The sequence below is a fragment of the Stenella coeruleoalba genome (assembly GCF_951394435.1).
Source record: "Stenella coeruleoalba genome assembly, chromosome: 2".
Lineage (NCBI taxonomy): Eukaryota > Metazoa > Chordata > Mammalia > Artiodactyla > Delphinidae > Stenella > Stenella coeruleoalba.
The window spans coordinates 179,992,648-180,012,501 of record NC_137147.1 but is presented as its reverse complement, the minus strand read 5'-3'; the positions used below and the strand labels follow the sequence as shown (position 1 = coordinate 180,012,501).

The 19,854-nt window shown below is 42.0% G+C and overlaps 1 protein-coding gene across 1 annotated transcript in view; it reads right to left on the bottom strand.

Annotated features, from left to right (window-relative positions):
- ZNF438 (zinc finger protein 438) overlaps nucleotides 1-19,854 on the bottom strand; it is a 170,932-nt gene that overhangs the window by 69,246 nt on the left and 81,832 nt on the right. The window contains exon 4 of the mRNA XM_079915229.1: nucleotides 13,626-13,703. The gene's annotated coding sequence lies outside the window, so the exon portion shown is untranslated. The remainder of the gene's footprint in view (nucleotides 1-13,625; nucleotides 13,704-19,854) is intronic.

Genomic DNA, 19,854 nt, shown 5'->3' with positions numbered 1-19,854 from the left:
TCTCAGGTCGAGGCTTTCCAGAAGCGGGTGAGGTAGCTTCCTGCTCCTTCCCCAGCTACTGGAGGACTCAGAGGCCCAGGTTAACAACAGTTACCGACTGACTGAGGACGCCTTCAGTGCACTGCTCGTTAGCAATAGATACACTTTAAATAGGTTGAAGCTGTTACGTTTTTTTGTGGTCCACTTACTACAGCACTTAGCTTTCCCCAGCTAACATAAAAAAAATGGTATCTTTAAGTGGGGTGCAGACCAAACAAAAAAAATCTAAAATATATGACAACTGCTTAGCAGCCCAGCAGCAGGCAAGGGAGAGACCGAGTAAAGGATAGAAGGACAGTCATGTCACACAGTCACAAAACTTTTAATACAAGTACTGCTTGTGAAGAGGGATCCGTGGTTAAAGAAGTCGAAAAGTGGCTGTCTCCAGGGAGCTAACTGGAAGGCAGCCTCCGTCTGGGGCAATGGAGATGCTCTATATCTTAGTCTTGGTGGTGGCCTGCACGGTGTATACGACTGTCAATCTCACTGAACCGAAAGCTGTGTCTTTGCTCTGTGTAAATTATACCTCAATGCTTGAAAATGCCTGAGACAGCTTCAGAGCTATCTATCGAAGTGTTAACTAAGTGTCTAACTAAGCCTACAGGGAAAAAGAGATGGAAAACAATATCAGAATAACGTTATTACTTGCTGCATTTATGGAGAATTTACAAGAAAGAAATCTGCACAGGCAAGGAGTGACAGGTCTGAGAGCAGAACTGAAAGGGAGCAGAGAATCCCAAAGTCTGGAGGCTCCCCGGGTTAGAAAATCTGCCCGCTTCCGGATTTTACACAGTAAGAGAGGAGACTGAAAAAGGCTTTGAGTAAAGATGGCCTGTTAGGTTTTCTCAGGTGAACAGGGGGAAGTCAGCCTTGCTGCCCATCAGGCTGAGTCGGTGAACTTCCCAGGAAGCCTATTTCAAATGGCCATCCAAGGGCCCCCATACACTGAGAGAGGGGGGAACGGGAGACAGGAAGCAAAGGAATAAATTAGGCGTGGGGCTTCCTGGCGTGCTTTTTTGGCTAGAGAGACCATACACAATTTACTGTCCAACCCGGGACAGTTTTGAGAGTGAAAGAGGGCATTATCACTTAACCTGCACGAGGGATATAAACTGAGACTGTCCCTGACAGATGGGACACGTAATCCCTCCGTCTGGCATATGGAGTCAACTACAAGGAGGGAGGTCAGAAGCCAGCTAAGTTTCTGAGGGAATAACATTGCCAGCCCCCCACCCCCCAAGCCTTGCCTCTAAGCCTCCAGCTGACTCCTAAAACAATGCTCTAACCACCAAAATTGCAGGATCATAAAGTAGGAAACAAAGGTTACACAGCCTCCAAGGTGGGAATATTCCCCCGATGTCCGTATAAGCGTGACCTTGGCGGAAGATGGGCAAAGAAGAACCTTCCAGAAGACATTCAGGTCCTAGGGAATAATGAACAATGGAGCTCCTTCTAGAGAGCAGGGCCAGAGTCTAAGCAAGGGACATCTTCTACCCCAGGCAACAGTTCTTCCAAATGCTTCTTGCCATTCCATCTTTTTGGGTCACTGTCAGTATTCCTAATTCTAAACGTTCCCTCAGCTTCAGAAAATTAAACACAAACTTGTAAGTTGCATCTTGGGCCTAATGCAATAAATTATGGACACTACACGTAACGTGATGGTGGTGAGAATAAACCCGAAGAGTCTTTTACAAAGATCACTCACTGAACTGCCTGCCAGGAGGCCATGTTTCTCCTCCAACCCTCGCTGTTAACTGTATGACCCTGGATAAATCATGATTTCTCCGGACTTCAGTTCCTTCATTTGTAAAATGAATAAGAGGATGTCTTCCAGTTTTATAATTCTAATTCAAAATTCTCGACCTCGCTAAGCCAAAAGAACTACAAAAATCCTCCACAAAATGTCATTACCTGGAGAATCCATAAGAGACTGGGTCTGGTTTTTACAGCAAAAGCAACTCAGCACAATTCTAAAAAGTTATATTGGCAAGAAGAATCCTGGCACTTTTTCATTTCTTGACTTTTCTATATTATTTTGTTCTCATTATAGTACATTAAGAAATAAAATATAACCATTTTTAAGTGGAAAAAGACACTTGCCTTCCATTTCATTAGGCTTTCGAAACTAGTCCAAAAAGCGGAGGGAGTTGCACTGCACTTAAAATTTCAATTCTTTTTTAACGTTCACAACCTAAAATTCTGAATGTTTTAAAAACCAAAATGCTATTTGGAGAAGATTTTTAATCCAAAAATACCATAATAATACATTTTATTAGTTATATAGTCAAAAATAATATTCATCAAATCCTAAAAATATTATTTTTTCAAATAATTAAAATTTGAAAAAAGTGTTTGCTAGATTTTTGATGCCTCTAATTTCTGGAAGAAATTAGCACTCAGGACTCTGTCTTCTACACTGATAAAAGATAAGACAAAAACTAATATTCTACACTGATACTTTGTTACTCACAATTAATATAGTTTTATACATGTATAAAAATAAGAGCCAAACATATTTGAAAAGTAGGACCCAAACTTTGTCACTTCTAATCACAATATGTTTTGGGGAATTCCCTGGTGGTCCAGTGGTTAGGACTCAGCTCTTTCACTGCCAGCCCAGGTTCGGTCCCTGGTCAGGTAACTAAGATCCCACAAGCCATGTGGCATGGCCAAAAAAAAAAAAAAAAAAAAAGATATCACAGTATGTTGGGACAAAAAAAAAAAAAATGAGAAGTATTTTGCAGGTCCTGCTACCACATACCCTAGTATCATTAGTGAGTTTCTAAATCAGTCATATTTATTATCACTGACTATAAAACTATGGACCAGATGTTAGACTATCACACAAAACCAAGAAGTACCTTGAGAAAAGTACCACAGGTACCACAGTACCTTGAGAAAAGGTACCACAGTACCTTGAGAAAAGATCACTCAATTATCTGTTGAGTGAATCAAAAAATACATAAAATATTTATGTATTTATGGTACAAAAAAGCACCATAAAATATCCTAAATCTCTGAAACACAAATTTTCAGGTGTACCTCGGATTATATAAAACACTTAAATAAGTTTAAATAATGGAAAATTTGTAAGTAGAATATTTTAAATGTGCTAAGGAAACTAGAGATATTTGACAGTAACTAACTCTCAGGTAAAAGAAGAAATGCTTTTTAATGACAAAAATTATCCCTTAAGAGAATATTTCACAATTTATGTTTCTATATCAGTACTGATGTTGAGAGGTCCCTTGTTTGTTCTTATCCAGAACACTTTGTATATGACACTTTTTCTTCTCTGGAAACTTTATCGTTTATCTTTTCTTTCTGTTCTAGGAAAGTGTCTTGTATTATTTCTTTGATAATTCTCTCCAAATTTTCTCTTGTATAAGTGAGTAACAGAATCTTCTGGACTGCGTCTCTAATTATTTCTTCCTCAAATTTATTTTTCAATCCCTCTAAGGAATTGATTTCAGCCGCCACATTTCTAATTTTTGTGAGTTACTTCTTGTTCTTTAATTTTCCTCTCCTTTAATTCTCCTTCTTAAAAAGGATTCTGCTATGCAAAATCTTCTCACATTTTCAGAGATAGTAATTACAGTTTGTTTCTTAAGTTCCCTGCTGTTTTGTCCCCTCATAGTTCTTTACTTCTGTTTGCCTTATCTCTGCTTTCATATGGGAGGTATTCCCAAATATCTGTTGATCCTTGGCTGACTCTCCCTATTTAAGTGTAAGTTGTTAGTAAAGCAAGATGGCAGCTCTGCCTGTGGGCTGAGCTTGTGGAAGCTTGCTCTTCACGGAAGAGCAAGTGGGGAGCAAGCTGGCTTTCCCTGTGGGGAACCCCTATAGGAAGTCTCTCTGGGACCCATCAGGCTCTCTGGACAATCCTCCAGCACCTGACTGGGAACTTGGCCCCTGATGCCCTAAGAGCAGGGCGGATGTTTACTTGACCCCACCCTCCACAGCTCCCGTGTCCCTGAGCCTCGATTCTCTGAAGTGTCAACATCTCCAGAGAATAAACCTTCCATTGCCTGGGCTGTGGGGAAGGTAGTTATCTGGCTGGGGTGAGACAAGGATCCGAGTGTCCAACTGGTCCTTTCACAGACTTTCAGCGGGTGGGGTCTGTTTCTAACCGGATGCCTTAGCTGCCTCTCCAGCCTAGCCTGAGACCTTCTAGGGTTCTGCAGGGCAAAGCTGCTTCCTGGCGTGTTACTCTCCTCTGTGGGGCTTAGGTGTTTCACCATCCTCGGCTAAGTCACAGGGTCATATGACTTCTGTGTTCATATTTGTGGGTTACTAATGTCACCTACTTTTTATCAAAGATAGAGCCGGAATTTTTTTTTCTTATTTCCTTTGTTCTGGATGGATTTTGTAATAGGAGAAGGCAGAAAGTTCTCTATTTGCCATCTTAAAATCAGAACTTACAGTCTCCACCACACACCATTTGTAACGCTTTGAGGCCACTACAGTTTTGGTCTGCTGAGCACACACTCCCACCACCCTTCTTTGAATTCCTTTGGAGAAAGCCTCTCTGCTGCACGAGAAGACCCCAGGGGGGCTTCCAGTCCCTGGACCGCACCTCTTTACTGAAGCACTGGGAAATCATGCCCTCCGCTGGGCCTCAGTGATGATTCATCACACACGGGGTCAAGGAGGGTTGATTCACATCTTTTCTAAGGCAGGCAGCAAGGTGTTAGCCCCACAAGTTCTCTTTCTGTTGGGACTGCTCAGCTGAGAAGATGACAGTCTCAAGCTGCTGCCGGTCATCTCACTGATCACATGCTGTCTGGAGAATGACGAATAAAGAAACCAGCAGAGCTGAAAAAGAGTCCAGATGAGATCATCCGAGTTCCTGGCTGCAACCATGCCTGACGCCAGATGTACCTCTGGAAACCGTAGTTATATAAACAATTAAGTTCCTTTGATTTTCATAAGCTGGCTTGAACTGGCTTTCTTGCATTTGCAACTGAAGGAGTCCTGATGAATTCATCATTTAATTGAAATGTTCCAAATTACTAATAATTGAATGACACAACACCACTTCTTTGCCAAAAATTAAACAGCCTAACTTCTTTCATTAAAACAAAATCACAAATAGTAAATATCATACCCATATGCCCCTTTCACCATTTAGGTAAGATATTTGATTTTATCTGAATAGTCTCATGTTTTCAGGACAGTACTACCTTGGAGAATGAGGCACATATACGTTCTGTAGTACTGCATACCCAACAGCCCTAAGCTGCAGAAGAATTTTCTTCCAGGGACTTCAGAAAGTCCTGTCATTTCTTTAAACCTTCTCTACTGGAGTTCTCAGTTTTTAATAAAATTCAAGTTGTACGGCTGTCTTACATAAACGCTATGTGGAAAAATGAAATAATATATCTCAAAATATTTGGTCCCTTTGGAAGAAAAGTAGGGTCTAAATGTAAAGAATTATTCGGCCTCAATCTCTGGCCCAGTGACGGGAAACCAGGATAATTTCAATGCAAGGGTTTATGGGAAGGAGGCAGACAGTAATAACATGCTTCCAAGGAGGCAGGCGGGGATACTTAGAAGGAATGTGTTCCTTGGATGCTCTCCCTGGACTAACCTCCCCAGTGTTATCTCCGGACCACTGTGCTCACCAGCCCAAGAGTCAACATCTAAGCCTCTAGGTCTGAAGTTCCTGCCTGGGTCTTTATCACTTTCAAGTGCATCTAGAGGCTGGGCAGGTAATCCAATACAGTGAGGAGACTAAACATTTTTAATGTATTATGATCCTTTTATTTGCAGGAAAAAGTAAATCTTATTAACATTCCAGCCTCTCTCACTCTCTTTATTGGTTTAAGTTGCTTTTTTTTTTCATGCAGCATTTCTATCTATTATTTCTACTTTGTCCATGGCTTGCTTCATAATGCTATCTTAAATAACAGCTTTGGGCACGGAAACTCCTTGCATGCACAGAACTTGTGTATATGAGTAAGAGTGAATAACAGTGAAGATAATAATGGCTCAGTTTATTGAAACTTAGCACGTGCCATATGCTGTTCCAAGTCCTTTCCATGTATTACCTCACTTTGTCTTCACTTCAGCCCTGTGAGGCGGGTACCATCATCCTCATTTGACAGACGAGGGCATGGAGAGTCACTGAGAGGGGTAAGCGGCTGGTCCAATATTACAGAGCACACAGGTTGTAAGTACGAATGCAGGCACCCTGTTCCAGGGACCTCTGCCCTTAAACTATTACTCTGCACTCCACCAAGAAATGTGCCATCAGTTACGGGTCGAATTGTGCCCCTGCAAAATGTTACACTGAAGTCCTAAGTCCGGGTAACTGTGAACGTAACCTTATTTGGGAATAGGGTCTTTGTAGACATAACTCAGTTAAAATGAGTTTGTCCTGCATTAGGGCAGGCCCTGATACAATATGACTACTGTCCTCGTAAGAGGAAAGTCTGGACACAGGGAAGACAGCCAAGAGAAGACGGGGGCAGAGGCTGGAGTGACGCTGCCACGAACCAAGGGGCACGTGGGGCTACCAGCAGCTACAAGCGGAAACACGGGTCCTCCCCCGAGGCCTCTGAGGGAGCAGGACCCTGCCAACACCTTCATTTCAGATCTCTAGCCTCCAAACAACGAGAGAACAAACTTTGGTTGTTTGACGCCACCCAGTTTATGGTACATTGTTACAACAGCCCTAGGACAATAACACAGCCTTTCACTTATACTGAAATGTGCTATCCTATCAACCTGTTATTTCCAATTTTAACACAAATGGCAGTATAAGCAACATTTAACTTTCCTCTTCATTCTATTTAAAGGAAACCAACAGCCAGGGGTGGGGCTGTGAGAACTGGAAAGCACAGGCTCCCATCTCATTGAGGCAACTTCTCGTCAGCTCTAACGGATGACAGCCACCTGCAAAGGTAGGACTAAAGCTGCCACATCTGACAGTTTTCAAGAGAACCCAGAAATCTGGATTCGTACATTAAATTAATCAACAGCAAATTCAATTAGGAACTAGTTAGGATAATGCTAGTTAATAACGAATTCGCGTTTAGAAAGAACACTGGGCAAGCCAAGCATGGCCCACAATTATGGACAGTCTCCGCTTTGCATGTTTACTTTGCTTCCTGTGTCTCCTCTCCCTTCCTGGAGGCATCCATCCACCAGATGTAGGAAGCAAGCGCAGTGCTGGCACTAGAAGTCAGGGGAGTCAGCACCTCAGGACTAGGGACCCCTCCTGGGACGCACGGCAGATGCGGAAGAGCCCTACGCACTTCTGGGTCCAAGACTGAACAGGTGCAGTCTTCTGGATCCATATCTGAATACTATTCTAACGCTATTCTTCCATGGTCTCAGCTGGGCTTCCTAAGGCATTTGCCTTTCAGGAGAGACGTAGGGCTTTAATGGGGTAAAGGTTTGGGGTAAACCTAGGACGTGACCTTGGTACTTCTCAGTCTCATGGCCATTTCATTCGTAACCTTGTCCTTGTAACTTAACGAGTTCCCTACATTTCTTATCTCTTCTCTGTATACGTGGAAGAAGTTTAAGTGGATGACAATAGCTCAGAGCTCTCTTTCAGTATTCACCATCCTGTAACCTATGAACGTTGCCCAGAAACCTGGAAACACTTTTGAAGAGCAGTTTTGTGAAAGTACTTTTACAAAATGTGACTTTATTACTCAGGCTTATTAAAAACTTCAAAAATATAAAGAATTATCCTGAGAATGTTAACATTAACTTTAGTCCGATAAGTCTATGACTAGTGAGCAGACTTAGAACGTTCTGAGTCCTCACTGGCTATGAACATTTCAGTATCTAGCAGAGTTCAGACCTGTTGGATATGGTATAGAAACTAATGATTGCTTCTGGTAAGTGAAATGAGGTACCTGGTATGTAGCCAGGACTCTCTCTGCTGCACTGAGATGTTTAATTCAGTGACGCAGTTTGGCAAACCATGGTGGTGGGGACTTACAAAACTGACAAATATTATTTGGAAAGTTTGTAGAGCAATGTTAAGAAGTGAAATACCACAAAATCTATCCAAATCATCTCATTTAATGCTTTGTGGGTTTTTGCTTGTTTTTTGCTTTCATTAAAAATCTCTCAATCTTTCAAGGGTTTTTATACCTGTAAAATCATACTGAAATTCACTAGCTTATTATTCTCACAACCATCCCAAATGGTCAGTAAAGCAGGTTTTATCCCCATAGGATAAATGAGGAAACTGAAGCTGAGAGCATTAAATATTTTAAATTAAAATTTCATTATTCTCCAAAGAAGATATACAGATTGCCAACAAACACATGAAAGAATGCTCAACATCACTAATCATTAGAGAAATGCAAATCAAAACTACAATGAGATATCATCTCACACCAGTCAGAATGGGCATCATCAGAAAATCTAGAAACAATAACTGCTGGAGAGGGTGTGGAGAAAAGGGAACCCTCTTGCACTGCTGGTGGGAATGTGAAGTGATACAGCCACTATGGAGAACAGTATGGAGGTTCCTTAAAAAAATAAAAATAGAACTACCATACGACCCAGCAATCCCACCACTGGGCATATACCCTGAGAAAACCATAATTCAAAAAGAGTCATGTACCACAACGTTCATTGCAGCTCTATTTACAATAGCCAGGACACGGAAGCAATCTAAGTGTCCATCGACAGCTGAATGGATAAAGAAGATGCGGCACACATATACAGTGGAATATTACTCAGCCATAAAAAGAAACGAAATTGAGTTATTTGTAGTGAGGTGGATGGACCTAGAGTCTGTCATACAGAGTGAAGTAAGTCAGAAAGAGAAAGACAAATACCATATGCTAACACATGTATATGGAATCTAAAAAAAAAAAAAAAAGGTCATGAAGAACCTAGGGGTAAGACAGGAATAAAGATGCAGACCTACTAGAGAATAGACTTGAGGACACGGGGAAGGGGAAGGGTAAGCTGGGATGAAGTGAGAGAGTGGCATGGACATATATACACTACCAAACGTAAAATAGATAGCTAGTGGGAAGCAGTCGCATATCACAGTGAGATCAGCTCGGTGCTTTGTGACCACCCAGAGGGGTGCGATAGGGAGGGTGGGAGGGAGACGCAAGAGGGAGGGGATATGGGGATATATGTATATGTATAACTGATCGACTTTGTTACAAAGCAGAAACTAACACACTATTGTAAAGCAATTATACTCCAATAAAGGTGTTAAAAAAATTTCATTAAAATGGTCACGGTTATTAGTGAGGGAGGTAAAGCTTACACCCAACCCCCCCCCCCCCACCAATTCCAAGTTCACTGATGTTTCCCAACAAATAAAAGTCACACAGACCTGTAGGATCAGTCTGCTTAAACAGTTAGATAGCCAGACCTGGGATCAAAACCCAGTTCTATCGCTGACTAGACTTCTGACACCAGATACATTTTTAAAACCTCTCTAAATCCCAAGTTCCTCCGTTGTAAAATGGAGTTAAGATCATAAAAGACATGTAAAGGACATGGCACGGAGTGGGTACTCAACAAATTTTAGTTCTCCCCGCTTCCCTTTCTCCTACAGGCTCCCTCAAATCTGAGCAGACCATCCATTGTCTGGTTAAACATGTGGATGGTTAGTGAAAGCCTAAGTTGTTATAAAAAAGTTAAGTCAAGAGATCTGGAGATATTGATAACACAAGAGTAAATTAACTGCCACAGGCAAAGAAGACCAGAGCAGGAACTGCTGTCACTGTATGTACTGTTACAGAATAGCCAAGAGAGTGGTTCTTTTTTAAAAATCCATGATGTTGAATCCTTTTTTAAAGGGTCAGGTCATATCAAAACATCACACCTTGAATTTATTCTCTGCCATCTAATAAACGTGGCCCATTGTTGCCAAACATAAGTTATTTAAAATACGTCAAAGAGATGGGAAACATGTCCGACTAAGGCGTGGTTTGAGACTTCTGAGTGTGGATACGCTGGCAGCCTTCACGTCTGTGGTCGGCCAGGAGTGTGAGACTCCAGGGTCAGCCGGCCGTGTCAGTGGCAAAGGAGAAGTGAAATTCTGACTGCTTTAATCTCCTCTCTGCTGCCCCCCGGGTGAGGATGGGGTGTGGTGTGGTGCACAGACACCAGCAGGGGATGGGCCCGGAGGGGAGGGGAGGAGGTGTGGGCAGGAGAGAAGCATGAACTCAGAGGAAGGGCAGCTGCTGCCGTCAGGAAGCAGGCGTGGGTCTGCTGCCAGAAAAATGAAGCGCTTATCAAATCTCTTGCTAAAAATATTAAAGCGCATAGCATAATTTAGACTATTGCTTCAATTTCAACTAGATGCTAGAGAATCATGTGCCAGTAAGTATCGTACATGTGACTCCGGCTGTTGGCGCAATCCTGCCCAGTGAGAACTGAGGTTGTCTTACTGCACATGTGGGTGGCTAGTACACGCCTTACGAGTACGCTACAGGTCGCATTCCTCATACACACAACTTCACTTATGATTATGAGTTAGACGTGGACATGAGTAGACAATGGTCTCCTTCCATTAAATGCAAACTGGCGGAAATTACTGTTTAAGTTGCCAGGTTGTAAGAGAAAACAGATCAGACTAATGAGGGTGAAGTCGTATAAGCGGTTTATAAAAGAAATCACGCCGAGGTCAAGGCTGACATGACTGACTCCCATACATCCATGCACACGTACACATGTGACCTCTGCCTTCCCACCACCACTGCTCAGACTCAAGCTGGTTCTTATTTCTCTGCCATTCACATGCAGTTGACGAATCCTTTATCTTGGCAAACGCCCATTGCTCATATGTCACTCGTCTCAGAAGCCCCTGAGGGCTTCCCACTGCTTGAGGGACAGAGGCCTGACTCCTACGTTCAGCCCCTCCTTCTAATTCAGTGGTTCTCAACCATTGGGGGAGCTTTAAAAGATAAACAGGCTTAGGTCTCATGCCCCAGCAATTCTATTTATTAGTTCCGGGGTTAAGATCCAGGGACTTGTGTGTTTAAAAAGATCTACGGATGAGCGCCTATTCACTGCCAGGGTGGAACCACTGGCGCCATTTTCCCACCTATTATTTCACTGACGTAAACTAAACCTTCTGTTCCAGCCAGTCATGCTGTTTCGCTTGTCTGTCTGTAGCTCTAGTCCTCTGTTCATGCTGTTAATCCAACCTGGAATATCATTTCCTCTCCTAGCTCTTTATTTAGACCTTCACCATTGCTCTGAGACTAAATGAAATCCCACCACTATCTTTATAACCATGGTGAATCATGTCATTCTGATCATCCTAAGAACGTTCGTTACCTTCCTGAAGTACTTTATGGCAATTAACAACATATTGTTCGCACTGTGAATGCTTCTTTCATACTCTACTCCCTGATTCAGGCTCCTGGAGGGGAAAGGACACTTTTCATATTATCTTTGGTTCCTGTTCCCCAGTCCCCAGCATCCAGGACAGTACTAAACATAAAATAGACACTCACTCCTGTGCTCCAAGCTCATGAGATGCTGAACATGTTAAATTCTCTAAATTTCATGGAGTGCTATTCTTACAGCCTGACAGCAGAAACCGCCAGCCTCCAGGGCTGTTTACATACACGGGTGCTTTTCATGGCAAAGCATCACTACGCCCACGTAGGAATGAGAATCACTTGTCCACAAGACTGATGTCATGTCAAATACAGAGCTGATGCCTAGAAATGTGTTTTTCCTATAGAGAGAAGTATTTTCCATGCTTATATATTTAATTCCCATAAGCCCACAGGACAACTGAAAGTGAGCAGTAGTAAGACACTCCTCATCTGTCAATACCTCACTTAACCCCCATGTGACAGGGCAGCTGAAGCCCTATTTACCATCTGAATCTACTGTGGGATGATGAGAAGAGCAAGTGTCCCCTTGCCCTCAATTCCGAAGACATGAGAGTATCAGTGACCTATCGGTAAATGTTCCTTATGCAAATACTGAAAACCAAAAAGCTGCTGGTATGAGGGTATCCAGTATGGGGGGAGGGGCCATGCCAGAGCCCCAGCTCAGACCCTCCTACAGCTCAGGCTGCCCAGAAGGTTACTGTTCTGCTTCTAGGGAATGAGAGATGTGTTTCCATATCCAGAGTTAGAGGTTCTCTACAAAACAATGTGATACACGGAGGCTGCACTGGTACTTCTGGGTTAACTAGTCTTGGGAGGGCTGGCTGAGAAACCTAACCACTATTTATAACATTGTTTTTGTGGAAAAATGCTTTCTGCATTCCAAACAACAGAATTAGACATGAACTTTGGGACTACAGTTTATTTCTGAGGCTGGGAACTGACCGTATCTTGTTAATTACACCACGGTCAGTGTTTGCCTAGGATAAGATGGCAGTGTGCAGGTCTGCCAGGAGGGCACAACGAGGGAGAACAGTTGCCATGAATACGGACCATATGTGTCTGTAAGGATGAAAGACGGAAGGGGATGACGGGAGAAAAGTCCAGGCACATTCTCAATTTGTTATACAAATATTTACCAAGCACTATTAAAGGTTATTGCCGAAGGCTGTGTAAGACAAAAATAAGTCAGACAAGAGGTTTGATTTTCTGGCCCTCACAACCTCGGGTGGGAGATAAGACAGACATCGACACACACACTAAAGCTGCAGGGAGAAATGTGCTGAAACCGTGGTAAAAACAAAATCCTGGGCGAAGCCAGCAGAGAGGGGAAGAGCTCGTGCTTCTAGCTGGAGTGATCAGGGAAAGCTTCGTGGAGGGGTCCACACCCGAGCTGAGCCTTGAGGGGCCAGCTTGCGCCAAGATTTCAACCGGCAGAGAAACCAGAAAGGGAGGAGCAAAGGACGTCACAGAGAACACCAAGGAAACAGTCCAAGTTGAGACGCAGAGGCACAGACAAGAACGAGAAGTCAGAGAACAGGAGAGAGCTCAGCTGGCTAAGGCGGGGGGTATTTTTAGGAGCTTGGGAGAGGGCTGTGAATGCCAGGGGAGGGCATGGATTCTATCCAGTAGTGAGTGGGGAGCCATTAAAGGGTTTTAAAATTATTGGAGTGGTTCTACGTGCAGATCTGTCTGGCAACAAAAACAGGATAGAAGACAGAATGAAGACAGAAGACCATTAGGAGATAATTATAATAGTTGGGATTGGTTCAGATGACTTTTCAAAGCTACATTTTTTGAATAAATAGTTAACCATTTAAGGTTCCAGTTACTATATATCGCCCTTTAATGATCAAGAACATATTTTAAAAAACCGTACAAAGACTTAAGAAACTGAAATACAAAACATTTGTTACAATGGAAAACCGTTTTAGAACCATTAAGTTTGGCACACAGCTGGGACTTGTTGCCTAGACTTGATACAAAATAAAGGACGATTCTGAAGTGCTACTCTCAGTTTTAAAATAATACCTTGATTTTAAACATTATATTTTTAATAAGCACATGAAATTTAGTACGTAATCATCTTTCCACTATTTTCCAAGACCAGTGATTCAATATACAAGGGGACTCTGAGATATTCTGAGCAATTTGAGCGTTGAGAAAGCCTCCAAGGTGGTGACCTTAATTCTTTACATTTTAAATCAATATTAAGCTGATGCTGAGAGATGTGCGCAGACTTACGTGAGGTGACTTGACTCAGCAAATGTCTTCTAAACTTCACATTTTCAGTGTTGGTTGAGACATGACATTCATCTTTATCTGAAAACAAATGTAATGGAAGTAATAAAATTGAAAGAACTGATAGGTAGCTCACAGAAGCCAATTAGATGATTAAACATCATAAAAGAGTTATATTTAGTTCTATAAAACTGACATTACTTATATTATGTATAATTTAAGAACCTAAGATAAAAATCTCAAGCTATGCTCAAAGACTTCTAAAATAGGAAGTATAACATATTCCCTTCCTATATTTTTTATGTCAATCTCCTAAAACTTCTGGAAAATATATTATTAGATATTTAAGCCTGATTTACGCTGAATCAAGCCCCACTCAGCACTAGAGAGCAGGGAGCAATGAAGTTGAGTAAGAGATAGTTCCTGTCCTTAGGAAACCCACAAACCGCCAGAGACAGACAGATCAACTCGAAAAACCCCACATCAAGGCAAATACAATAAACGCTGCAAGTGGTCCAGAGTGCTTCGGGTTTGGGGGAGGGCTCCTCACTGCAGGGAAGATGTACAGAGGCTCTGTGTTATGAACTAAACTGTGTCTTCTAACCCCCCAAAATCATGTGTCGAAGCCCTCATCCCCCAGTACATCAGGATGTGTCTGTATTTGGAGATAAGGCCCTTTAAGATATGATTAAATTAAAATAAGGCCTTTAGGGTGGGCCCTAATCCAATCTGACTGGTGCCCCTATAGGAAGAGGAAGTTAGGACACAAAGAGACACACCAGGGGAAAGACCATGTGAGGACAAGGAAAGAAGGCGGACATCTGCAAGCTAAGGAGAGAGCCCTCAGAGGAAATCAAGCCTGCGACACCTTGATCTCAGATGACTAGCTTCCAAGACTGAGCAAACAGACTGCTGTTGTTGAAGTCACCCCGTCTGCAGGATTTTGCTACACAGTCCCAGCAAAGTAACATGCTCTGTAAAGGTGACATTTAAGTACAGTTTGAAAAGAGACAGGACTTCTAACAATCGGATAAAGGTAAGGTTTAGAAACAAATAACGTTCCAAGAAGAAACAAAAATTATTTTGTTTTAGGCACAGAGGTCACAATACAGAGTACGAGCTCAGAAAAGCCAGTATACTTCTATAATACAAGCATAGTCTGCGGGTGAGGAAGAGAAAGGGGGGGGGCAGGGAGTGAGGGGGAAAAGCAGGACGGAGGGAGGGAGCAGGAAACCCACAGACCAACAGACAGATGAGGACTGGAAAAGGGGCTGAATGCTACACTCAGTATATGCAGCTGTATTTTATACATAAAAAGAGCCACCAAGGGTTTTCAGTAGAAAACTCATTCGAATTTGTATTCTAGAAAGATGGCTCTGGTTTTAGAGTTACTATGAGAAGATTCGAAAGGCAGTGAGACCTATTTTGTTACTGTAATAGCCAAGGTAAGGGGAAACCAGGGCAACTGCAACGGATTTAAATCGTCAAAAATACACTGAAGACGTGCTTGAAAGTGAGAACGCGAATAACCACGCCATCAGTTATGCAAGACCGAGGGCTGGAACGGCTACCAGTGTTCAGTCGGACAGTCACAGACGCAGTGTCCTCGGCCGCCACAGACCTTCCCTTTCAATCACCACCTTGCGTGTGGGCATTGATCATGACTTTAAGAAATCAACCAACCCAAAGACTCAGCTCACTTCTGACTTCTTACCCTAGAACTTGATAATCAACCTATAAAACCTATAATCAACCTATAATTAACCTATAAAAATCCTAAATTCATTTCCTAAAGCAGGCAGTCCTTCAGAATCATCTGTGTGGTCTCCCTTGTTACAGCAAGTCAATAAGACAGTTTGCTTACCTTCTAAAAGGTTTACTTATTTGAGAGGGGAGCTTTCCACAAAGTCTGCGGTCCATCAGTGAAGTTGAGGAAGAAGAGGCAAAGGAGGCAGCACCCGGTCCTGTCTTTTCAGGGCGGAAGGAGGGCTAAGAATAACTTAACAGGCGCTGGTGAGCTTAGAAAGAAATTTCAGGATGGCAATAAAAGAGAACAGAAACTTCCAGTAATTGGGGGAATTAAAGAAAATGGAGAAATGGAATTAACTGCTCTAAGAGGCCTGGCATAGTTTGAAAGGAAAGCTGAATCTTTAACAAGACTTGTTGTTTTCATTTTTAATGCCAGTAAAAGGAAGAGAGGTTAATAATGGAGCAAAGTCTGGTGAGAAGGTGGGAAAAGACGTCTGGTTAGAGTTCGCCATGTTAAGAGGAGAAACTGTTTTTTCTTTATGGTTAGAAATGGAAGAAAGGATGGGTGACGGATATAGATAAAAATTATTGTGTAGAAGGGCGTACAGTTGAGGAAGTTAAGATCAATAGCACGGCCATCTGCTGTGATAGAGAGGGGGGAGGGAAAGAGAGGTGGAGAGACAGTATATAACTGAAGGAATCTCTGAATTTGAGGCTTTGAAGGGAAAACACTAGCCAGAGAAGAGGAGGAAGGAAAACAGAGGGACTTTCAGCATTTGAGATCTTGAGATGATTCTGGTTGACAGCACTGATCAAGTTAAAGAATCTAACTTGTTATAGTACAGTTAAAAAATAGCACTGCCTACGAAAGCCAGGTTTACATTTCTGCAGAGGAGAGGCAAGAATTCTGGGGGTAAGATCAAAATTATAAAAACTTATTCAAAATAGAGCAGGGGGTCCAGATGACATGAGGACCCAGAAGTAGGTTGGCAGTGGAACTGGAGGTTCCATCTGAACAGGGTAGATCTGACTTCTTAGAGAAAGAGGATAATAAGAGTAGGGCTCCAACCAGGTTGACAGGTGAAAAAACACCATTCTTTCTCTCCCTCTCTCCCTCTCTCCCTCCCTCTCCCTCTCCCTCTCTCTCTCCCTCTCTCTCTCCCTCTCCCTCTCTCTGCCTTATCTGTTTGATGAGAGAGAGTGAAAGACTGACCACACATGTCACCAGTCTCTCACCCTCTCTTAGAACTTGCTTGCCCAAACCTGCATACATTCCCCTCTCATCCACATGGCAAACTCAGAAGGGCAAGTTAGGTCAGTCCAATTCGAAGGGGTACGATGACTAGAGTCAGGCCTACGGATGCTTTTACCCAGTTCCCCCACAAATAAGGTCGACATTTTTATGCCAACCTGAGTTATGTCTGCTTCTCAAAGGTTCGGAAGCTGGCAGAAGGAAAAAGGGATGAAAAGTAAATAAACGGAGATCAATCTGAAGGAAACTGTATGGAAGGGGAGTTGAGTCTAAATCTTGTCAGCAGCCACAGTGAACTTGTACATCAGAGACCTAAAACTGAGACCTAGTTCAGGTGAAGAATATTACTAGAGATGGGAAGATTTCGAAGCATGGATTCAATGCCTTTTTTGTTTTTGGCTGTGTTGGGTCTTCGTTGCTGCACGTGGGCTTTCTCTAGTTGCGGCGAGCAGGGGCTACTCTTTATTACAGTGCGCAGGCTTCTCATTGCAGTGGCTTCTCTTGTTGTGGAGCACGGGCTGTAGGCGTGCAGGTTTCAGTAGTTGTGGCACGCAGGCTCAGTAGTTGTGGCACATGGGCTCTAGGGCACGCGGGCTCAGTAGTTGTGGCTCGCGGGCTCTAGAGCGCAGGCTTCGTATCTGTGGCACACGGGCTTAGTTGCTCTGCAGCATGTGGGATCTTCCCAGACCAGGGATTGAACCTGTGTCCCCTGCATAGGCAGGTGGATTCTTAACCACTGTGCCACCAGGGAAGTCCCAGATTCAATGCCTTTAAAAGGTATAATACTATTCACAATTTTTACTTTTTTGAGTGTCAGTTTGGTAAGGAATTTGTCCATTTCATACAAGTTGTCAAATGTACTGACATAAAGGTGTTCATAGTATTTTCTTACCCTTTAATATTTCTGGGATCTCTAGTAATATTTCCTTTTTATACCATATTGTTAATTTGAGCTCTTTATTTTAAGTAGGAGTTTATCAATTTTATTAATATTTTCAAAGAAACACCTTTGACTTTGCTAATTTTCTTTGTCTTTTTTTCTGTTAGTTATTTCCAGTTTATCTGAATTTAGTTTGCATTTCTTTTTCTAGCTTTTTGAGATGCAAGATTAGATGGCTGGCTTTTAATGTTACCTTCTTTTTTTTTTTTTCTTTTTTTTGCGGTACGCGGGCCTCTCACTGTTGTGGCCTCTCCCGTTGCGGAGCACAGGCTCCGGACGCGCAGGCTCAGCGGCCATGGCTCACGGGCCCAGCCGCTCCGCGGCATGTGGGATCCTCCCGGACCGGGGCACGAACCCGTGTCCTCTGCATCGGCAGGCGGACTCTTAACCACTGCGCCACCAGGGAAGCCCTAATGTTACCTTTTAAACAAATGCATTTAAAGCTGCACAATTCTCCCCAGGCACTACTTTGTGTCTCACATGTTCTGATACTGATTCTGTTCTATATATATATATTTTTTTTTTTTTTTGATTTTTCCTTTCCTTTGCAGTACGCAGGCCTCTCACTGTTGTGGCCTCTCCCGTTGCGGAGCACAGGCTCCGGACGCGCAGGCTCAGCGGTCATGGCTCACGGGCGCAGCCGCTCCGCGGCATGTGGGATCTTCCCGGACCAGGGCACGAACCCGTGTCCCCTGCATCGGCAGGCGGACTCTCAACCACTACGCCACCAGGGAAGCCCTCAATATATTTTCTGATTGTGGTTGTGAGTACTTCTTTGACCTACGGATTATTTAGAAGTGTGCTGCTTATTTTCCATGCAAATTGAGAAATTTTTAATCTTTCTGTTATATATTTCTAGTTTAATTCCACCATGGAACATATACTTTATGATATCAATCCTTTGAAATCTGTTGAGATTGGCTTTTTGGCTTAGCACACGTTCTATTCTGGTAAAAGTTCCACGCATACTTGAAAAAAATGTGCATTCTGCAGTTGTTGGAAATAATGTTCTATAAATAGCAAATAATGTTCTGTAAATAGGTCAAATTAATCACATTGTTTAAATACTCTATCACCTTACTGATTGTTAAAAATCTGCTTGCTGGACATATATTAAGTTAACCTTAAATAACAAAATAATACCTGCATTCCAATATACATTAGGTGCAGACAAATACTGTTTGATTCCGCTTATATGGGGCACCTAGAATAGCCAAATTCAGAGAGTCAGAAAGTACATTGGTAGATGCCAGGAGCCTGGGGGTGGGGGGAAGGAAATAGGGAGTTAGTGTTTCATGGGGACAGAGTTTCCGTTTCGGAAGGTGAAAAATTCGGGAGTTGGATGATGGTGGGAGCTGCACAACAACGTGAATGCAGTTAGTGCCACTGAACTGGACAGTTAAATATGGTTTAAATAGTATGCTTTACATTATGTGACTTTTACCACAATAAAAACATTTTTTTTTAAATCTGCTTGTTATATTAGTGGTTGAAAGAAGGTTGTTAAATTCTCCGACTATGATTTATCTACTTCTCCTTTTTGTCCTGTCAATTTTAGCTTTATGTATTTTGAAGTTATGTTGTTAGGAACATATAAATTTAGAACTGTTCTGTCTTCCTACCGAATTGATCCTTTATCATTATAAAATGCCCCCCTTTATCTCTCATAATTCTTCTTGGCATAAAGTCTGCTTTGTCTGATATTAATATACAAGAGTTTTTGGTCAGTATTTGTATAGTGTACCTTTTCTTTGTTTTCCATACCCTTTTATGTGATATATAACTTATGCAAACTATATATTTTTTCTTTTTAAAAAATCTAGTCCAAAAATTTGTTTTTTAATTGGAGGAATAAGCCTATTTACACGTAATTTAATTATATTTAAGGATACCTTTCTGTTATAAATTTTCTATTCATTCCATCTGCTCTTTTTTCTTCACTTGTTCCTCTTTTTTTGATTAATCAATTTTTTATTATACCATTTTACTTTTGGTAAAGTTTTTGTTTAAACATTTTTGTAATATTTTTAGCAATTATCTTACAGATTATAAATACTTTCTTGATTTACAGTTGACTTTTACCACTTACTGAGCAAGACAAAAATACCAGTTTAACTCCATTTCTATGTATGTTTAAGGCCCCACAAAACATTACTATTGTTGCTTTCAATGGTCTGAAATCTTTTATACTTACTCATATATTTATGCTTCCCTATGCTCTTCATTTTTCCCTGAGCTTTTATGGTTCACTTGGGATTACTTGTTTTCAGAGTGAATACTTTCTTTAGTAT